Source organism: Macaca fascicularis, chromosome 6 (genome assembly GCF_037993035.2).
Source record: "Macaca fascicularis isolate 582-1 chromosome 6, T2T-MFA8v1.1".
Taxonomy (NCBI): Eukaryota; Metazoa; Chordata; class Mammalia; order Primates; family Cercopithecidae; genus Macaca; species Macaca fascicularis.
Window position 1 is genome coordinate 23,170,844 of NC_088380.1, and position 23,773 is coordinate 23,194,616.

The following is a 23,773-nucleotide window of genomic DNA, read 5'->3' on the forward strand; positions in this document are numbered from 1 at the left end:
GCCTTCCTCACTAAGCTTAATCATCTCTAACTTTTTTTTCTTTTTTTGAGACGGAGTTTCACTCTTGTTGCCCAGGCTGGAGTGCAATGGCATGATCTCGGCTCACCACAACCTCCACCTCCTGAGTTAAAGCGATTCTCCTTCCTCAGCCTCCTGAGTAGCTGGGATTACAAGCATACAACATCATGCCTAGCTAATTTTGTATTTTTAGTAGAGACAGGGGTTTCTCCATATTGGTCAGGCTGGTCTTGAACTCCTGACCTCAGGTGATCTACCCACCTCGGCCTCCCAACGTCCTGGGATTACAGGCATGAGTCACCATGCCCGGCAATCATTTCTAACTTTTCATTTAAAGTGAGAGACATGCAACTCGTACTTTGACTTGAACACTTAGAGATTACTGTAGGGTTATTAATTGACCTAATGTCAGTGTTGTTATGTCTCAGGGAATAGGAAGACCCAGGAAAGGGAGAGAAATGGGGAAAAAGCCATGTGGTGGGGGCAATCGGAACACACAATATTTATTGATTAAGTTTGCTATGCCATGGGCATGGTTCATGGCACCACAAAACTATTACAACAGTAACATCAAAAATCACTGAGCAGAAATTACTATAACATATATGATAATATTTAAAAAGTTTTAAATATTGCAAGAATTACCAAAATGTGACACAGAGACATAAAGTAAGCATACGCTGTTGGAAAAATGGCGCTGATAGAGTTACTCAATGTAGGGTTGCCACAAACCTTCAATTTGTAAAAACAACACAATATCTCCAAAGTGCAATAAAATAAGGTCTTTTTGTACTTGAGTCTTTACAGGTGAACATGGCTCATTTCTCAGAGCAGCTAACTCAAAAAAATGTTGTATGAGATCTTACCTTGCCCTAAGTTTAAACTAACTGTACCAAATAAAGTTGCTGTAAGTTACTGATAATGTGAAGGAATAAAAATGCCTTAATTTTGTTCCTTAAAATTTAATATTAAATTCTTTTTAGTATTTTTAGTATTGACTACTAGTGGGTCAGTATTTTTCATCTTTGAATATTCATTTGATAGAAATTTACCAGTAATTGTTAATTGTATCAAAGGCTGTCTCTCTTCATTACTTAAATACAAAGAAATTATTTATTTCTTTCACAAAAGCAGTTAGTGGAAGGTAATTTTGTATGTAGGGCTCCTTTTTCCTCTAATTTCTTTTCCCTCAGTATTAACTTTTTTTTTTTTCAGACAGTAACAAGGTTTTCAAATCTTCACTCTGAACTCATTTTAAAACTGTCTAAAAAAGCAAAGCTTGGGAACTTGGATTTCTAGAAGTCTCAGGTTAACATCAATTCTGTTTCTATATTAACATATGACCAAAAAAAAAAAAAAAAAAAAAAAAAACCTGTCTTTTGGTTGAATACTGAAAGGGCTAAAACTTATAGTTTTCTTCTTATCTGATTTCTAAATGAATTCTTTACATCACTTATTCTGAAAGAACAAAAGTATAAATAGTTCTATATTTTATTGGGTGATCTATTAAAAGCACCTTTAGACAAATCCAGAAGTAGATCTAAAGGTTGCCCTCATTCATCTCTCAGAGACACAGCAGGTGAAACAACTGTTTTACATCCTTCAGATGTCAGCAAGCATTAATCTATTTTATGCCACCCTCAAGTGATTCCACATAGTTTGGGAAACTGAAATGCTTTGTATTTTAAAAAATTGAGTAATGAAAATAGCTCAAAACTGCAATGTTCATTTTGCCTGAATGCAGAACTTCCCTCTCCAAGATTCAATAAATGTCCCATTTTGCTGATGTGCAAAATTCTTTAAATTTGTAGCAGTACTTGAGGAACTTGTGCTAACAAGTAGGTAAATATTCCTATATGAGTCACCTAAACTTGTTTTTGTTGCTTCTCTATACAAAAGTTGGAGTTATCCTTAGAACATTTGACAAATTTTTGCAACATTTTCCTCTTATTACTCAGTGAATTTATATATGTAAATCATATCCATCTCATTTTTTAAAATCTAACTTTTCAGGCTTTCAGACTTTCTCAGTTTTAAGGTAAAACTTGAGTGTTGTGAGTTCAGTTTTTAAGAAGACTTCCCCATTTTGAATAAATTAATTGCATTACAGTTTATTGAGCAATATTTGTGTAAAAATATTGTTCAGATTCACAAAATGTAAAATAAATGTTTAAAAGCAAAAAAAAAAAAAAGAAAAGAATAACAAGCATAATTATTCAGCATGTTGGGGGAGATAGGTATGTATTAACTCTAATTGCCTTTCTAAAAGAAAGCAATCACATCTAAAATTAAAATTTTAGTTTCAATTATTTAGGTCCATCTTAGTGGTAAAATTCTATTAATCTTTTAAATGTACTATTGAATATTGCATATGCTATATGACATGTATTTATTTATTTTTTTCTTACATTTTTCATGCTTATTTCTTAAGATATTTGGTTAACAAAGTATTAGATAAGCTTCTTGAATTTGGAGATTATGTCTCCTCTCCCAGAAATCTACAATATGAACTTGATATATTCTACTGTAGAGGATCAATATAGACCAATATAGACTATAAGACACACAGTATGCCCCCTCTAACCTGCTGAAACAAACAGTTTACCTCTGGAAGGAACTAGCTTCCTTCCAATGAAGTGTCACACTAAATTGTGTTGAACACTGACTCTTCTTGGAGTGCTAAAGACTTATTTGCTGGGGTCTCTTGTGCAATATTTGACACATTCCTTATAAACTTTACCTTAACTCTTTTTTATGGATACTTTTCTCTTTTTTTTTTTTTTTTTTTTTTTGAGATGGAGTCTCACTTTGTCTCCGAGGCTGGAGTAGAGTGGCGTGATCTCACCTCACTGCAACCTCCGCCTCCTGGGTTCAAGTGGTTCTCCTGTCTCAGCCTCCCAAGCAGCTGGGATTACAGGCATGCACCACCACACCTGGCTAATTTTTGTATTTTTGGTAGAGACAGGGTTTCACCATGTTGATCAGGCTGGTCTCGAACTGCTGACCTATTGAGAGTGTTTCTTAAACTTCTTATCTCAAATTCATCAGCCTCTTCACGTAACACAACACTCCCTTATACTGTGCCATTTATCTGTTTAGCACTATGCTTACAAGGTTTTAAAAGGTAGACTTCATGGAATTATCAACCTACCAATCTTGTTAATCTGTACCTTCACACATAGTAGGCTCTCTTAATTATGTAATAAATTAATGACTCAATAAATTGTATCTTTCTCAGATTCCATAGGATAGATTTCTATTATATGTGTTCCCAGATTTTTCCTTAAAAAGCCTCTATCTTAGGTTCCTACGCTTGCCTTCAGGAGATTCACTTGAATTGTCCTTTCTCTTCCGATTAACTCAAATGCTGTCAGGTATAGTCATGGAATCATATTGTAGGTTTCCATGACTATACTTGAAGTGATTCCGTACCTGATAGCATTTGATAGGCCAGGAACATGTGCCTTAGAATGAGTGTACTTTGTGATATTTATTATGTTATCAAAGATGAGTGTTCTAACATCCAAGGATTCTTCATATTCCCAATATATGAAAGCGTGTTTGCAACCACAGAGAAAAGCACTCAATGCACACTTGACTTTATATATTTTGCTTCAGGTAAAATTAAACCTAAATTTTGATTTCTGCATCTGTAAAATTCTGAAGAAAATTTCACATTCATTCATAGCGAGTGAAATACTGGCCAGCTCTATCTAGGACAGAAGGTAGAAAGAGAATAGGATTTCATGACATTAACAACAATGCTTTACACGAATGCAAGGAGGTAGAAATGGAGCCCTCATCTGGTGTGTGGTGTGCTTGTTTGGACTGTGTGCTTAAGCACTTGATGCAGCCACTTTTTATTCCTGTATTTCTTGGAATTGGGTAAAATAAATATAGCCCCCTTCCCCACCCCTTATTGTATTTCTCCATAATTTTAACGACTTTTCCATCCTTTCATAAAGCTGATCGCCTTTTGTGTACTCTGGACTGAGGATATAAGCAAAATTGCTATGTGGTTGTGGTTTGAAACTTTTTTTTTTTTTTTTTTTTGAGACAGGTTCCCACTCAGTCACCCAAGCTGAGTGCAGTGGTGTGACCGTGGCTCTCTGCAGCCTCGATCTTCTGGGCTCAAGCAATCCTTCCACATCAGCCTCCCAAGTGGGTGAGACCAGAGGCATGTGCCATCATGGCTGGCTAATTCTTCCATTTATTTATTTATTTATTTATTTATTTATTTATTTATTTGAGACAGAGTCTCACTCTATCACCCAGGCTGGAGTGCAGTGTTGTGATCTCGGATCACTGCAACCTCTGCCTCCTGAGTTCAAGGAATTCTCATGCCTCAGCCTTCCAAGTAGATGGGATTACAGGCATGGGCCACCACACCCAGCTAATTTTTGTATTTTTAGTAGAGACAGGGTTTCACCATGCTGGCCAGGCTGGTCTCGAACTCCTGACCTCAAGTGATCTGCCCACCCCAGCCTCCCAAAGTGCTGAGATTACAGGTGTGAGCCACTGCGCCCGGCCTTATTTTTGTTTTTTATCAAGGCAGGGTTTCTACAGGCTGGTCTTGAATTCTTGGGCTTACGTGAACCTCCCACCTCGGCCTCTCAAAGTGCTGGACATGACCACCACATGAGCCACCAGGCCTGGCCTGAAATACTTCTTTAGATTTGGTAAACAACTACTGCCCAGATGCCCCCAAGGCCCCCATCTCACTTTCTGCTCCCTGGGAATCTTCTGTGTCCTTATGATATTTATTAACTTAAAAGTTAATGCCTATTACAACAGTGTGATCTTGAACCCTGCTTCATTCAGTGCTGAAGTCTGGAGACTTTCTGGTTGCATGATGGCCATGTATAGTCCTGCTTTAAAGTTCCCACTACCTGGCTTCTGAACATCACCTCTGGCACCTTTCTTACAATCCACAGAGCCACTCCACACATACTTCCCAAACCTTACCCTGTCCAGAGAGACAAAGACCATGGAAGGTGGAAGGGGAAAAGAGGCAACCTTCATGTTGGTATTGGAACCACAAATGCCTGTCCTAACACCATTTGATATTTTGAATAGCACATCACAAATTGAGATGAATAAGAGGTATCCAATGCCCTTAAATACATATAGAGATAAATAGACAAGTTAAAAGGCAATTACTGTACAGTACGTTCCATAGAGTTTTGTGCACTAAGCAGGATCTTCAACCCAGCCTTAACACTGAAAGAACTAGAATCAGAGGAAATTGCCTTTAAGCAAAATCCTGAAGGCCACATAGCCAAGAGAGTTGCTATTGGGGAGGGCAGAAAAAAAATCCTGTGTACATCTCCAAGGAGATGATGGTCCATGCATCTTAGGGAAACAGAAAGTAGTTCAGTGGGGAGAGAACTGATAACTGAAAGAGAGAGTGAGATACTGGAAGTGAGAATTGGGAGTAGAGAAAAGGTAAAGATCATTTATGCCAAGGGAAAGATGTTTTTCAATCTTTTACTCCATACTCTAGCAGAGTTTGATTTACAAAACCTTACTTCTTCAAAACTATTATCACTCCACATTTCTCAAAGGAATAAATCCAAGCCTTTACCCATATTTCCCTAGAATCATATTTACAAAATGATATTAATATTTAAAAAAACAAAGGAGATTGCAAGGCAGAGAAATTGCATTAAAACATGGAACATTTGTCCATCTTTCTACCCGTGGTAACATTTAAAAGCCTGCATATTACAAAAGCTGAAAGCATTGGCCCAGAGACAGGCAGCTTGGGGACTCGGCAAGGTCTGAGTCCTTGATTAGACCCATGACATTGTAAAAGCTACTCAACTAGTCAGCCTTCATCTATAAAAAATGGGTTAAGCATAGAGCATGCAAAGTGTATGGGAAGTTGCCTGCCACAGATGCATTCACTAAGTTCGCCATCACTGATTTTATTTAAATTATAGAACAGATAAGTGAATATGACTGCAGTTATGAGAAAAAGCCATAACTTTCTTCTTTTCCTTTTTTTCTGTAAATATTGACAAACTAATATCTTGTTCCAGGTATTACATAGTGGTGGACAGCCTGGAAAGCAGGATATTATAAGGGCTTAATTTAAAGTCATCTGAGTCAAGTAAATTAACATATTTTAATAACTTCCTACATCATAGAAATAAGCCTGAAGCTGTTCCAGAATGTGTAGGCTGAGGTGAGGAGGCAGCCCAGAAGGAAACTAGATAAAGTGTAAACAAATTCTAAGATTATAGGCAGTTAATGGAATGGTGAGAATGAGATTGTATCTTCAATTTACGGGGACATCAGGAGATAATTTAGGTAAATTAGACAGTTAAAAACTATGTCCAGATAACAGGAAACATACTGGAGTACTGTTATTACTCCAAGTTTCCCTTTGTATCTTTCAGAAGCATGTACACAGTGATCATCCAAGAATGTAGCTGTGTGTATAATTTGCAAGAAGACCTAAAATTTTCTTTATTGCAAAGACAACCTGACTACCTCACTATCTAAAAGGAACAACTAACACAAATTATAGCTAGAAAATTGCCTCACTAATGTAGTCCCAAATTAACCTCTGTAAATACTTTCAAAGGTTCAGGCATCACCAGGGACATAACTCTAAAAACATTTAAATGTATTAGCGCAATCCAACTAGTGGATGAAAGTATGTTGTTTGGCCTGGTATGAGAAAAGCTGAAGTCTTTCAAGTTTAGTTGTCACTCTTATTATTCATTATCTTTACATCTCTCTCTTTAAATGGATGGTGTATATCCAGTTTCTTTCTATTCACTTCTAGTAAAGAATGATCATGCAAAAATTTTAAAATATTAAGAATAAAGACTTCAATAGCCATAGCTCTAAGTATCAATATTTTCCTTCAAGACTCTTTTTATGCATCTTTATCTTAAAATTGCTCATGTTCCAGAAGGGGTATAAAATTGCATCTAAACCTGTATTATCTTTTCCTAAACCATGATATGAACTATTAATATTTTAAACCAAGTGTGTATGGGTGGGGGGTGTTTTTCGCATATTAGGACAAGTTAGTAATTGAGCAAGTATTCTGCTTCTATGTTGTAGCAATTTGTTTTGTATGTAATTGCTCATAAAACAAGCATCACTCTTTTGTAGAATATGGTTTTAGATTATGAATATGCCCCAAGGCTCAGCAAAGGGAATCTGACTATAAATTTAGCAGAAATAATAAATGTACTAGTTTCCACTGTTTTCTGGGAAATCAGAATGTCTCCTTTTTAATGTTACTGGATTCATGTGTGCTCAGAAGCACGCCAAAGCACCTTAGCTGTTTCTTGTTTTCTCCTTCCTGTTTTCCTTCTTTTTCTTCTTCTTCATCTTTTTTTTTTTTTTTTTTTTTTGTTGTTGTTGTTGTTGTTGTTGTTGTTGTTAAGGGAGGGTAATAGGGGTAAAAATATTGCCTGAATATACATTTCTCTAGAAGAGAAATTAAATTGCTATTTAACTTGATCTGATCATTTCTGTCTTGAATTGTTTCCTCTCTTCTGTTGCTATATTTTAGGTTCAGAGTTCAATTAGCAAAATTATAGTTTTGTTTCTCCCATGGTGAGTGTCTTTTAAATAAAATGATTTAACCAAGAAACAGCATTGTGAGTGATTACATTTATCTCAGCATGCATTCTATTTCTCTCTGGTTTGGCCAATTAGAGATATAACAAAGGCCTATGAATTCTATCACATCTACAAACTATACTGCTTAGCATTACATTAAAATCTCAAACTTAATCTCTAAATATCTTAATCTCTAAATACTGGAATCTCTAAAGTGTTCCAATCTCTGTATACTACTTAAAGATATGATATCCATCTAATTCAAAAGACGGAGTTTAGTGAATATTGGTTCCCTTACGCTACTGTGAATACCTCCCTAGAAGACACTGTGTTTAATAATAAATTTTAAAAACAAAAATAAAGATATTCATACATATCAGATGTTGTAAGGTCAACAATTGATTTGACTTGGAAAAAAATTGATTTTATTCTGATTTAATGACCTTTGTGCCTTTTTAGTCTTAAAATATTATTTCTTTCACTAAATAACAGTGATAATAGTGAATAGTTCCCTCACTAGTATGTATTATGATGAATTGGCAACATAATTTTATAAAATGTTTTATTATTTATGATTTGTATATGTTTGAAATCTATCCCTTTATTTATTTGTATTGCTTTTCTGATGAAAATTCTAGACTTGGGTGACATGGTTGGAAATTGAGACTGAAAATATTATGACTATACACACACACACACACACACACACACATATATCTGTGTGTATATATGTGTTAGATTGGTGACCTAATTTTATTCTTTTTATTTTATTGTTTTTAAATCAAACTCGTTTTAAACTCCCTGTGATAATATAAGGAGACACACTACACAGCACAGCGTTAGGGCAGAAAATACGTTATTTACAAAAATCATTTAGGGTAAAATCACATTTTTATTTCAACAAATATATCAGATTAATTGTATCTACATGATAATTTGATGCTATAAGTTTATTCATACCGGGAAAATTGTCACATTAAAAATTCTCAAAATAATTTTGGCACAGGTCAAATCTTCTCATTTTGCTAAGTCCCTGAGCTCTTTGAAGAGGCTGACCTCATGCACTGACCTTTTCCCCAGCCACCTTGTTCCCCTTTCTCCAGAATGCCTTGCTACATGCTCTGTCCTCAAAGCTACTTTTATCCCTGCCCATATAAACTGTAGGTGAACATTTAATGATACCACCTTTTTAGCCAATGATGCTCTGTAGAAACCATGCAGCTTCTCTGACAAGTAGACTTAAGAGTCCCTGCCCCAAATAGGACTTCATACCATTTTCCCGATGCTTACTGACAAAGAAGAGGATCCAGATGAGGGTACATTTTGTGTATGCTTCATATTATTCATAAAATTGCCTGTAATGGTCAATCTTTTAACATTTCCAAAGCTCATGTCTCAGAAGATCATCCAAACATTGGATGGCAAAGAGGTCAATGTCAATGTCAAGCTTATTGGCAAATAAGTGGTGCTTGCGCAGCATCCAGTTCAAGTCACCAGCTCCAAAAATGCACACCGAGTGATTGTGGTCCCCATCGCAGTAGGTAGGGAGCACCTTTGGAAACATCACCCTCCAAGCACTGCCACTTGACAAACCTGGCAACTGCATGCATGTCAGACAAGTCATACTTATGGTTTGTGGAGAGTGAACCGGGGACTTCAGGAATACTCTGGATGGTATCCCAGAGATGCTCATCAGGGCTGTGTGTGTCTTGTGCCTGCCCGATAAACTTTTGGATTTTTTTCATTCTGCAGTACATACCCCACATCCTCCCTGCTGACCACAAAATAGGCACACACTGAACAAAGAAGTGCTTCAAGTGGAGTAAGCATTTTAACTTTCCCTGTGTTCGTCAGTTTTCCAAAAACCTCATACTGCTTTTTCCACCTTTCTCCTTTATTGAATGGCATCCTCTCCATTTCAAGGTTGTTTTCTCCCATAAACAACTTGATCTTCCTCAGAATTTCTAGGTTGGATTTAATGGGAAAATCCATACCACAAAGTTTTACCAAGAATTTCCAGCCTGCAGTCATTGCTTAGAGGTCATTCATGCAGTTGAGGTTAGCCTGAACCACCGTCTCCAATCAGCTCGCCACAAAGACTTTACTGAAACAGAACGCAATGCCCATCACTGCAGCTAAAAAGGAATCCTCTGATTTTTTGTCCACGTGAATGCGATAGAAATTCTGAGGCATATAGATGGCCCTCAGTAGCCTGTAAAGCATTTCAATCTTGTGATGAACTGCTATAGAATATGCTGTTTGAAACTCCGCCTCTTGTTTACAAAGGGGTTCTATGGTATATTGATATATTTGTGTCTCTCTTGATGAAATAAGTATGGTCACTGGTTATGTTTATATAGTTGGCACGTGTTCACTGAGGGTACTTTAAAAATTTTACTGTTAGCATCTCAAACTTTACCTTTTGGATTTCATCTACATCACCCTGTAAAACTTTGGTGCAATTAATATCACTACTAGGATTCTCTCCAACAAGCTCCAAGAGTCTGACAAATTCGGGCTTTGATGAATCCTTAAAAAAAAGGGGGGGGGATAAGAAAAAAATCTCCTCTGAAGCAACTTCCTTAGCATTTCAAACAATAATCAGGGACTTTCCTTTGTGAAGGGCAGTCTTCTATCCTCCAATCACCAATGATTTTCCTTCCATTGTGGCCTCTGTTTGCATTTATCAGAAGTGCAAAGGCACATTGAAATGAAGAACAGAACATTTAGAAGTAAAGAAAGTCTGAATCATTTAGTAGTGATTCCAGGTGACATCCTGCACCCACTCCAAGTACCTCTCATGCTCTCAGGTGGCTTAAATGTACCAGGCATCCTCCAATAATGATATGTTCTATGAGGCTTTAAAAAACTGTGCACAAAGGAGCAGTTGGATTCATTCAGGGGGTCCCCAATTCCTGAGTGATAAAGCACTTTGCTGTTGTTCAGCAGATGCTCGATAGAGGGGGTCCTGATGGAGTGGGCAAAGCCACACCAGGCCACTCCTTGTCCCCCTTTTTTATTTTTTCTTTACTTTTGTTTCAGTAGGTTTTTGGGGAACAGGTGGTGTTTGTTTATATGGATAAATCATTTAATGATGATTTCTGAGATTTTGGTCCACCCATCACTGGAGCAGTGTACACTGCATCCAAGGTGTGGTCTCTTATCTCTCACCTCCCTTCCCTCACTTCCCACCCCAATGGTCCCCAAAGACCATTGTTTCATTCCTATGCTTTTGCATCCTCATAGCTTAGCTCCCAGTTATAAGTGAAAACATTATCATATCTAGTTTGCCATTCCTCAGCTACTTCACTTAGAATAATGATTTCCAATTTCATCCATGTTGCTGCAAATGCCATTATTTCATTCCTTTTTATGGCTGAGTAGTATTCCCTGGTGTGTGTGTGTGTGTGTGTGTGTGTGTGTGTGTGCATGTATCACACTTTCTTTATCCACTTATTGATTGATGGGTATTTGGGCTAGTTTCATATTTTTGCAATTGCAAATTTTATGGCTATAAACATGTGTATGCAAGTGTCTTTTCCATATAATGCCTTCTTTTCCTCTGGGTATATACTCAGTAGTGGGATTGCTAGATGAAATGGTAGATCTCCTTTTAGCTTTTTAAGGAATCTTCATACTACTTTCCATAGTGATTGTACTAGTTTACATTCCCACCAGCAGTGTAAAAGTGTTCCCTTTTCATCACATCTGCAACAACATCTATTTTTTTATTTTTTCATTACAGCTATTCTTGCAGAAGTAAGGTGGTATTGCATTGTGGTTTTTATTTACAATTCCCTGATCATTAGTGATTTTGAGCATTTTTTCGTATGTTTGTTGGCCATTTGTATATCTTCATTTGACAATTGTCTATTCGTGTCCTTAGCAAACTTTTTGATAGGATTATTTGTTTTACCCTTCCTGATTTGTCTGAATTCCTTGTATATTCTCAATATTAGTCCTTTGCCAGATACATAGTTTGCCCAAGATGATCATGTGATTTTTGTTTTGAATTCTGTTTATGTGGTGTGTCACATTTATTGTCTCGCCTATGTTAACATCCCTGCATCCCTGGTATGAAAACCACTTGCTCATGGTGGATTTTCTTGATGATATGTTGGATTCAGTTAGCTAATATTTTGTTGAGGATTTTTACATCTATATTCATCAGGGATATTGATCTGTAGTTTTCTTTTTTCTTTTCTTTTCTTTTTTTTTTTTTTTGAGACAAAGTCTTGCTCTGTCACCCAGGCTGGAGTGCAGTGGCGCAATCTCGGCTCACTGCAACCTCCGCCTCCTGGGTTCAAGCAATTCTCCTGCCCCAGCCTCCCAAGTAGCTGGGATTACAGGCACTCATCATCATGCCTGGCTAATTTTTTTTCTGTTTTTGTAGAAACAGGGTATCACCATGTTGGCCAAGCTGGTCTCAAACTCCTGACCTCAGGTGATCCGCCCTCCTCGGCCTCCGAAAGTGCTGGGATTACAGGCATGAGCTGCCCCATCTGGCTGTTTGTTTTGTTGTTATTGTTATGCCCTTTCTTGGTTTTGGTATTAGGATGATACTGGTTTCATAGAATAATTTAGGGAGGATTTCCTCTTTCTCTATCTTTGGAATAGGTTCAGTAGAATTGGTACTAATTCTTTGAATTTCTGAGGTAACTCAGCTGTGAATCCATCTGGTCCTGGACTTTTCTTTCTTGGCATTTTTACTACCATTTCAATCTTCCTGCTGGTTATTGGTCTCTTCAGTTTCTATTTCTTCCTGGTTTAATCTAGGAGGGTTGTATATTTCCAGGAATTTATCCATCTCCACTAAGTTTTCTAGTTTATGTGCATAACAGTGTTCATAGTAACCTTGAAAATCTTTTGTATTTCTGTGGTATGCATTGTAGTAGCTGCTGTTTTATTTTTAATCGAGCTTATTTGGATCTTCTCTCTTCTTTTCTTGGTTAATCTCATTAATGTTCTATCAATTTTGTGTATCTTTTCAAAAAACCAGCTTTTTGTTTCATTCATCTTTTGTATTTTTGTTTGTTTCAGTTTTAGTTCTTCTCTGATCTTTGTTATTTCTTTTCTTCTGCTGGGTTTGGGCTTGGTTTGTTCTTGTTTCTCTCATTCTTTGAAGTATGACCTTAGACTATTTGTGTTCTTTCAGACTTTTTGATATAGGCATTTAAGGCTATGAACTTTCCTCTTAGCAACACTCTTGCTGTATCCCAGAGATTTTAATAGGTTGGGTCACTATTATAATTCAGTTCAAATAATTTTTAATTAATTTTCATCTTGATTTCATTGTTGACGTGATAATCACTCAGGAGCAGATTATTGAATTTCATGTATTTACATAGTTTCAAGGATTCCTTTTGTAGTCGATTTGTAATTTTATTCCACTGTGGTCTGAGAGAGTATTTGATATAATTTCAATTTTCTTAAATTTATTGAGACTTGTTTTATGGCCTATTGATATGGTTTGGTGGTTTCCCCACCCAAATCTCATCTTAAATTCCCATGTGTTAAGGAAGGAATCTGGTGAGAGGTAATTGAATCATAGGGTAGGACTTTCCCATGCTGTTCTTGTGATAGTGAATAAGTCTCATGAGATCTCATGGTTTTATAAACGGGAGTTTCTCTGCACAAGTTCTCTTTGTCTGCTGCCATCCATGTAAGATGTGACTTGCTTCTTGCTTTCTGCCATGACCGTTAGGCTTCCCCAGCCATGTGAAACTGTAAGTCCATTAAACCTCTTTCTTTTATAAATTGCCCAGTCTCAGTTATGTCTTTATCAGCAGCATGAAAATGGACTAATACAGTAAATCGATACCAGTAGAGTGGGGCACTGCTGAAAAGATATCCAAAAACATGGAAACAACTTTGGAACTGGGTAACAGGCAGAGGATGGAACCATTTAGAGAGCTCAGAAGAAGATAGGAAAATGTGGAAAAGTTTGGAACTTGCTAGAGACTTGTTGAATGGTTTTGCCCAAAATGTTAATAGTCATATGGACAATAAAGTCCAGGCTGAAGTGGTCTCAGATGGAAATGAGGAAGTTGTTGGAAACTGGAGCAAATGTGGCTCTTGCTATGTTTTAGCAGAGACTGGTGGCATTTTGCTCATGGCCTAGAGATTTGTGGGACTTTGAACTTGAGAGAGATGATTTAGGATATCAGGTGGAATAAATTTCTAAGCAGCAAAGCAATCAGGAGGTGACTTGGGTGCTGTTAAAGGCATTTGGTTTTATCAAAGAACCAGACTTTATAAAACTTTAGAAAATTTACAGGCCGGGCGTGGTGGCTCAAGCCTGTAATCCCAGCACTTTGGGAGGCCGAGATGGGCGGATCACGAGGTCAGGAGATCGAGACCATCCTGGCTAACACAGTGAAACCCCGTCTCTACTAAAAAAAAAATACAAAAAACTAGCCAGGTGACGTGGCGGGCGCCTGTAGTCCCAGCTACTCGGGAGGCTGAGGCAGGAGAATGGCATAAACCCGGGAGGCGGAGCTTACAGTGAGCTGAGATCCAGCCACTGCACTCCAGCCTGGGCGACAGAGCCAGACTCCGTCTCAAAAAAAAAAAGAAAAAAGAAAAAAAAAAGAAAATTTATAGTTGGACAATGCAATAGTAAAAGAAATCCCATTTCCTGGACAGAAATTTAAGCCTGCTGCAGAAATTTGCATAAGTCACAAGGAACCGAATATAAATCCCCAAGACAATGGGGAAAATGTCTCCAGAGCATGTCAGAGGTCTTCACCGTAGCCCCTCCCATCACAGGCCTGAAGGCCTAGGAGGAATAAGTGGTTTTGTGGGCCAGGCCCAGGGTCCCTGTGCTGTGTGCAGCCTACAGACTAAATGTCCTAAGTCCCAACAGCTCCAGCCATGACTGAAAGGGGCCAATTAGAGCTCGGGTTGTGGCTTCAGAGAATGCAAGCCTCAAGCCTTGGCAGCTTTGGGAACCTCTGCCAAGATTTCAGAGGATGTATGGAAACGTCTGAATGCCCAGGCAGAAGTTTGCTGCAGGGGTTTCCACACATCCTCTTAAATCTAGGTAGACGTTCCCAAAGCTCAATTCGTGACTTTTCTGCACTGGCAGGCTCAAAACCACATGGAAGCTGCCAAGGTTTGAGGCTTGCTAGGCCAATGCAGAAGGAAAATGCAGGGTCAGGGCCCCACAAAGAGTCCCTGCTGGGACACTGCCTAGTGGAACTGTGAGAAGAGGGCGACCATCCTCCAGACCCCAGAACAAAAGATCCACTGACAGCTCATATATGCACCTGGAAAAACTGCAGACACTCAATGCCAGCCTGTGAAGGTAGCCAGGCTCTTAATCTGATAGGTTTTCCTTTATATGTTACCTGATGCTTTTGCCTCATAGCTTTTAAGGTTCTTTGCTTTGCCTGACCACATTTTTTACTTTCCTTACCAAATCCTGATTTAAAAAAAATTACAGCCTGAAGACATTTCTATGAAAAAATAGGGGCAAAGGAAGAGTTCTAACAAGAACTTTTATCTCCTGAACTCACCTGTCTTTTGATGATAATCTTTCTGAGAACACTGTAACTCACAGCACATTTTATGAGAGTAAGGGTAGAGGTAGTATATATGTGCAGATTAAAGATTAAAAAAACAATATATTTGTCTACCCTCTGGCCCCAAATCAAATACCCTCATATATCAGACTTTGGGAGCATCCTGTATAATCCTCCCATTGCTCCCAAAGAACACCATGCCCTCACCATCATTAGCTCAGTGTTGATGTTCTATATTATTTTATCCTGTATGTACATTTTCCTAAATTCATTATTTATAACCATATGAATTCACCTTAATATAGATGACATAATATTTCATGTATACTTTTTTTTATCTCTTTTCATCACGTGCATGTTGCAATGTATCCACAGTGACATATGCAGCAATAATTCATTTATGAATATGTCAAGATTAATTCATCCATTCTTATGTTAATGGTCATTTTGGTCATTTCTACTTTTTTTCCTCCCACTTAAAATAAAGCTGTAAACTTTCTTGTATATGCTTCCTGGTGAATGTATGGGTAATTCCATTATTGGATAGCATGGGATCTATTACTTCAATTTTACCAAATAATCCTAAATTGTTCCCACAGGAGTGCATGTGAGCCTCCATTGCCCAACATCTTTAGTATTATTTGTCATAATCAATTTCTAAAATGCATATATTAGAGAGAAACATTATTGTCAAACCATGTCGTATTTTAATTTGCATTTCCTTAATTATCAATATTATTTCTTTGTAATTATAATTACTATGTAACACATTAGACAAAAGAATTACTGAGCATACCTGTGAATCCTGTGTTCAAAAAAGGCTACTGCGATTCCATCATGTTTTCATGAAAGATGGGATGGTCAAAATGTCACCTGAATTTGTCAAACTAGAAGCAAATAAGTTGGGGATTTGTACTCTTGAATGTGGTTATGGATTTTGGCCAGCACTGTAGGGGGATTGAAATAAACCCTCATGTGTTTCTGGCTCTCTATTCAGGCAATGACGTTCCTGCTGCTAAAGGGTCATCTACCATAGGAGAGTAACAACTGGGCCAGCAGAGAGAAAAGCACACTTTGAAGCAAGCAGAGAGGTACACAGAAATAGTAACAGAAATTTCAGGGCACTCATCTACACAGAGTACCAATGGCATCCTCTCTAGGAGAATCTTGATAGTTTGGTAAATGGAAAAGGGGTTCTTACCAAAGTGTTCAACTTAGAAGGATTTCTCTATAGCTATCTTTAAGGACTGTTCTATACCTAGTTGTCAGCAATGTGTTGACCAGTCACACCAGTGAAGACATAGAAACTATGTATATCAGATATGAAGATAATTTCAAACTAGGAAAAATAACAAACACAAAATGGGTCAAATCAAGTTTTAAAATGCTGTTAATAGGCGTGATTAGCAGACACCAAGAAGACAAATTTAAAATCTTTTATTTATATTTTAAAATTCACTTATTTACATACAGAAAGGAGAACCAATTTAGAAATTGATAGGTTTTTATTGACCACATGCCTAGGTAAGTTAACAACTATGGTGAATCTGCTAAAATAAGATAATGAAATAATATACTCCTTTAATGGAAGGAAACCATCTTAATCAATTTAGATATGTTCTATTTGTAACACATTTAGAGGTTATTTGCCTTGGAATGCCGTGGCTTTTAAGAGATAATATAAAACAAAAGTCAGAGCAAAAAGGAACTTGAGGATGAAGATGGGATTTTGGAAGGAGAATAAAAGTCACAGATCTGAGGGATATTTAATCCGGAATAGAGATTATTAAGAAAGTACACTCATCCATAGTTTCCTAAAGCTTTTTTTTTTTTTTTTTTTTTTGGAGTGCAATGGCGCGATCTCGGCTCACTGCAAGCTCCGCCTCCCGGGTTCACGCCGTTCTCCTGCCTCAGCATCCGGAGTAGCTGGGACTACAGGCGCCCGCCACCATGCCCGGCTCATTTTTTGTATTTTTAGTAGAGACAGGGTTTCACAGTGTTAGCCAGGATGGTCTCGATCTCCTGACCTCGTGATCTGCCCACCTCGGCCTCCCAAAGTGCTGGGATTACAGGCGTGAGCCACCGCGCCCGGCAGTTTCCTAAAACTTTTCACAGGCTTTCTTCTTAAAATGAAATCAATAAAGATAATATAGTGTCTTCATTGTGAAATTTAACAAATATAGTAAATCAAACACCCTAGGTAACTAACTTATTATTCATGAAATAAAATATGATTAGCTCCTATAAAAGAAAGAAATGTATCTCTTCTCAATCAGAATTGCCTCTTGCTGAATAAAGTGAATCTTAGTATTTACTTTTCCCCCCTGGTTCTGCACTAATGTATACATCAAACTATTACCTGATTGCTTTTTTCGATTGTTTGTTTTTCAATTTTTTTAAAGGGGAATAATCTATATTGTTTGCAGAACTTATTTATTTATTTATTTATTTATTTATTTATTTATTTATTATTTTTGAGATGGAGGCTCGCTCTGTCGCCTGGCTGGAGTGCGGTGGTGTGATCTCAGCTCACTGTAACCTCTACCTCCTGGGTTCAAGGGATTCTCCTGCCTCAGCCTCCCAAGTAGCTGGGACTACAGGCATGCACCACCACACCCAGCTAATTTTTGTATTTTTAGTAGAGACGGGGTTTCACCATGTTGTTCAGGCTGGTCTCAAACTCCTGACCTCAGGTGATCCACCCACCTTGGCCTCCCGAAGTGCTGGGATTACAGGCGTAAGCCACCGCTCCCGGCTGGAATTTATTTTTTTTTAATTCTCTCTGTGTGTGTGTGTGTGTGTGTGTGTGTGTGTGTAAGAGTTTTATTTAGTGAAACTATAATTTATTCATTTGTATTGTTTGCCATTTAAAAAATATACCACAATTTCACTACATATATTATTATGGATTAGCATTTGAGTTGTTTTGAATATTTTGTATGTTACATACAATGCTGTAATTGATATTTCTGTAAATATGCACATTGAATTATTTAGCATATATTTCTAGAAACAGTAATGGCAGGTCATCTCACTTTGGTTTTCTGTTCTGGCTGTGGTATTTCTCTTAGCTCATTTCTTCCTTCTTTTATGTTCTGATTACTTTTTGCCATTCCATCCTTTCTTTCTCTATAAGTTATAGGCTCTTACTATCTTTTGAAATAGGCAACCTAAAAATAAAATACATATACTGAACTTATCATAGCTTACTGGTCATCATCATTTTTACCCTTCTGACAGACATCACAAATTACCTTGAACTCTTTAACACAATTTCTTTCACTCCTTTGCCTTACAATACACTGTCATAATATTTATCTTTAAAAAAAAAAACTACTAAAAAAACTTGTAAGAAATTATGAATAAGTTATTACTGTTTAATAAGCTAGCTTTCAATTCAGTTACATTTATCACTCACTTCCTTTAGACTTCTTAGATCTCTCTCCCATTCGGTATTTTACTTGCCTAAATTATTTTCAAAAATTAGAATCTTCTGGTAGAGTATGCTTCTGTTATTATTTTTTTCTGAAAGTAACATTGTTATTTTTGAAAGAGTTTGACATGTACGGAATTCTACATTGGAGAATATTTTCTTTCAGCACCCTGTCTATTTAATTCCACTATATCTTCCATTGTTGCTGCTGGGATGTAAAAGATCATTGTAACCGCCACTTGCTTGAAGAAACTCTCTTTTCTTGCTACTTAAAAGATTTTCCTTTTGTCTTTGGTTTTCTGCAGTTTCACAATGATTTATTTAGGCATAGAGCTCCTTTTTTTATCTATACTGTTTGAGATTTGTGGAGCTTCATAAATCTATGTATCTGTATCTTTAAACATTTCAGGACAATTGTTAGTGATAGTATATTAAACACTGCTTGTGCTTTATTCTTCCCTCTTCTAATCTTCAGCGAGAAAATCCCCTCCCTCCTCAAATCACATGTTATATATTCTCATTCTAATCTCTATGTCTCTTAACTTTGTCAACATTCAATGTTTTTGTTTCTCTGTGCTCATTTTTGATACTTTTTTCTGAAGTATCTTTCAGTTTACCAACTGTCTTGTCAACTAGTAATAACCTGCTCTTAAACCTGTCCAGTGACATTTTTACTCTTTTTTTTTTTTTTTCAAAGTTTGATTGTGTTGTTTGCAGAACTACTTTTTTACTTTTTTGGAGCTTTATGTTTTCTAGGTCATTCTTTCAAAATTGCCTTCAGAATTATTTATTTTAAAACTTGAAGTATCATTAAAAAGTCAGGAAACAACAGGTGCTGGAGAGGATGTGGAGAAATAGGAACACTTTTACACTGTTGGTGGGATTGTAAACTAGTTCAACTATTATGGAAAACAGTATGGCGATTCCTCAAGGATCTAGAACTAGAAGTACCATATGACCCAGCCATCCCATTACTGGGTATATACCCAAAGGATTATAAATCATGCTGCTATAAAGAAACATGCACACGTATGTTCATTGCGGCACTATTCACAATAGCAAAGACTTGGAATCAACCCAAATGTCCATCAGTGACAGAATGGATTAAGAAAATGTGGCACATATACACCATGGAATACTATGCAGCCATAAAAAAGGATGAGTTTGGGTCCTTTGTAGGGACATGGATGCAGCTTGAAACGATCATTCTCAGCAAACTATCACAAGAACAGAAAACCAAACACTGCATGTTCTCACTCATAGGTGGGAACTGAACAATGAGATCACTTGGACTCAGGAAAGGGGAATATCACACACCGGGGCCTATTATGTGGAGGGGGTAGGGGGGAGGGATTGCATTGGGAGTTATACCTGATGTAAATGACGAGTTGATAGGTGCTGACGAGTTGATGGGTGCAGCACACCAACATGGCACAAGTATACATATATAACAAACCTGCACGTTATGCACATGTACCCTAGAACTTAAAATATAATAATAAAAAAATATAAAAATAAAATAAAATAAAAAAAACTTGAAGTAAAATATTTGTGCAAAAGAGATACGGGGATTTAGAAAAAAATATTGAAAATCAAGTGATATCCTATAATTACATAAAGATGAATAAATAAACATTTTGAAGCTTACTCTGCTGAATTTTTCTCATTTTCTCCTTCACACCAGTTTTCACAATTTTTAATCTTGATTTGAAATCTATTTTTGACTGTATCAATGGGGTTAGAGATTCACCAAATTCCACTGCGTTTTTCCATTTGGAGGCTCTGGAAGGAGCTAACAGAATGCAATGGTTTGAATGTGGAAACATAATCCCCAAAGCAACAGAGTTTAGAGATGGCCTTTTTTTTTTTTTTTTTTTTTTTTTTTTTTGAGAACACAGAGTTTTGCTCTTCTTGCTCAGGCTAGAGTGCAATGGTGCGGTCTCGGCTCACTGCAACCTCTGCCTCCTGGGTTCAAGTGATTCTCCCATCTTAGCCTTCCCAGTAGCTGAGATTATACCACGCCTGGCTAATTTTTGTATTTTTAATAGAGACGGGGTTTCACCATGTTGGCCAGGTTGGTCTCGAACTCCTGACCTCAGGCGATCTGCCTGTCTTGGCCTCTCAAAGTGCTGGGATTACAGTCATGAGCCACTGCGCCCGGCGTAGAAGTGGACTTTTAAGAGGTAATTAGATTGTGAGGGCTTTGTTCTCATGAATGGATTAATGCTGTTATTGCAGGAGTGGGTTAGTTATACGAGAGTATGATGGGGTACTCACTTGCCCTTTCACTTTCCATCATGGGAAGGTATAGACAGAAGGTTCTCACTAGATCCAGTCACCTCGACCTTGGCCTTCCCAGCCTTAAACACCGTAAGAATAAACCTCTGTTCTTTATAATTACCCAGTCCCTGGCATTCTTTTATAGCAGCACAAAATGGACTAATATAGAAGGCGAGAGCGAGAATAAACTATTCACGTTCCTGGGTCTTTCATTTAATTTCATCAAGGGCTAGCTGTGACACTTGGACAAAGGCCAACCCTCCTGTTCAACAGCCTATGCTACAGCTATAGTGTCTAGGATATGCTGGCAGCTAAATTGTTTGCCTCATTAGACCAAGTGGCGATAGAAGCTCCCTTATTGCAAGTCACTAACACTGCACTAGTATGTGTTGGTTGACTTTACGTCTACAGGTACCTTTATAACAACTAACAACTCTCCCTTTATTAAACTTACCAATTATCTGTTTCTGTTTACTAACCATTTTCTGCTGAGACCTAGATTAATATGGACCTGGAATGGCACATTACTTTTCTATCAATGAACATTCAATAGGTAGATACTAAAACATTTTATAGCTAACTTTTTTGTGGAGATATATATATATGGCATACATATATAAATCCACATATATAGTGTATTACATATATAATAGATATATAGAGATTTATATATTCATCCACCAAATATATCCATATTTTATATATATCTCCACATATATATTTCTATATACCTACCAAATATATCCATATTATATATATACACACACACATATATGTGTGTATACAATTTTACTATATGCAATAAATGCATTCATGTATATGTGTATATGTGTGTATATACATAATGTTTTACTCAAGGACAATTTATTCTATAAGGTTAAATTATAAATATACATAATTATAATAATTTGCCTAACTAATGTATAGAAATGGAATAGACAGGAAATTGTAATACTTAAAACACAACGTTAAAAATTAACAAATCTAAATCACATACTAAATATCATGTTAAAGAATAGGAGGAATAATGTAAACTTGAAATTTTAGGCCATGTAGACTAGTAAATTCGAAGTCATATTATGTTAAACATGAATAGAAGAGACAAAGATATATTTCTTAATTAATTTTCATATGCTATTTGTAGAGTTAGTAAAATTTGCCATTGAAGCTACTGAGCAATATGACCTGCAAGGGTAGAACATAAATGAGACAGATCTGGGCCTGGGGTACTAGTTTGGGATAATTTGTACAGGTCAACGGTTGAAGTTGTGACATGAGTAATATCCATACAATAAACTGTTAAGAGAATTGCCACAAATACATATTTTTGGGAAAAAACATTATTTATGAGCAGGAGAAACAAATATCCAGTCAATAAAATAGATAAAAAGAAATGTAAGGGATTTAATTAGATAAGAATAATGCTATCAGCTTACTGCCAAATCTACTAATCTGCTGGTACCTACGCTCTCTGTCTTCTCTCCTGTCACAGTGTGTTAACTGCTCCTGCTCCCACCCAAACGCAGTCCTTTATATTCTGGATCACATTCCTTTTTACCGCCCTGAATAAGCCCTGCCCCTGCAATTATCCCCTTTTTCTCTTGCCTTGTAATTTTTACCTTTCTCTGTAAGATCACTCTCATAGGCTATGACCATGCCATTATACTATCTTTAAAACATAATTCACCTGATGTAACAGCCTTGTGTTAGATTCAATTATATTTTTCATATAAATCTTTCATATGTTTCTCTAGATTTTGTGGTGTCTATTTCCCAGCCCTGTTCATATTGGGCTTGGCTGCATGATTGATTGCCTGATGGAATGTCATTGGATGTGACATCAGCAGAGGCTTGATGATCACTTCTGTTATTTTGTCCGCTCTCTTGAATTCCTACAATGTGCATGAGAAGCACATAAGACATGTAACTGCTGGTCCTGCAGCCTGTGCCCTAGAATGAAGACACGAGGAATAAAACTGGACCCAACTATAAGCCTGAAGTGTCATCAGGTCAAGACAAACCCAGTGGAGATCAGTCAAACATAGCCAATCTTCAAACAAGGGAGCATAAAAATCAATGCTTGGTGTTGTAATCCATCAAGATTTTGAAGCCTATAGCTCCTCAAGCTAAACCTGTAATGTTGTTCTCTATTCTTGCTTTCACTTCTTCACTTTCCTTTTTTGTAGAGAATTATGTCCATGTCATTTCATGAAACCAGTTACGCTGAGGTAATCAAAGACTGCTAGTCTGACAAATACTGACAAATTTGAAGGTCAATCCTTAGCCTTCTTTTAATGCATTTAACCTATTTGTCCACTTCCTCCTTAGAACACTTTTCCACTAGACTTCCAGAACATCCCACTCACGTGATTCTCCTGCTTCACTGTCACTTATTTTTAGTCTTACTCTTTCTCTTCCTGGCATTTCAGTGTTGGAGCACCTGAAGATGTGGTTCTCAGTTCTTTTTTCCTTTCCATACCTACTCACATTTCTCTTCGGTACATAACTTACATCCTAGAGTATTTTATCTCATCTCCTGGTATTACCTATCTTTTTTTGTAATGACTAACAAATTTGCATGTCTAATGTAAGCCTCTCCTTTGGGTTCTAACCCACTATGAGTTAACATCACTTGAAATTCTAACAGAATCCTTAAATTTACCATATGCTTCATTACTTAAGACAAAGGCAGCATACTAATGTAAGACGTTGATATATAGAAACCTGAGGTTGGTGTATGTGGGAGCTCTTTGCACTATCTCGACAATTTTCTGCAAATCTGAGATGATTATAAAATAAAATATTATATTTTAAAAGATGAGGCCCCTTTTGGATAATGTACCTAAATGATAATTTGACTTAACGGTGGTAGGGAATGCAGTAACATTAGTCTTCAGGTAGCAGAATAGGCCATCTCATTAAATATGCCCTCTTT

The 23,773-nt window shown here is 37.0% G+C and overlaps 1 protein-coding gene and 1 pseudogene across 5 annotated transcripts in view; both read right to left on the bottom strand.

Moving 5' to 3' along the window:
• The window catches only part of CDH12 (cadherin 12), a 1,136,530-nt gene that overhangs the window by 850,805 nt on the left and 261,952 nt on the right, over positions 1–23,773 (bottom strand). The gene's annotated exons all lie outside the window — the stretch shown is intronic.
• LOC135971507 (beta-1,3-galactosyl-O-glycosyl-glycoprotein beta-1,6-N-acetylglucosaminyltransferase-like) overlaps positions 8,368–23,773 on the bottom strand; it is a 28,152-nt pseudogene continuing 12,746 nt past the window's right edge.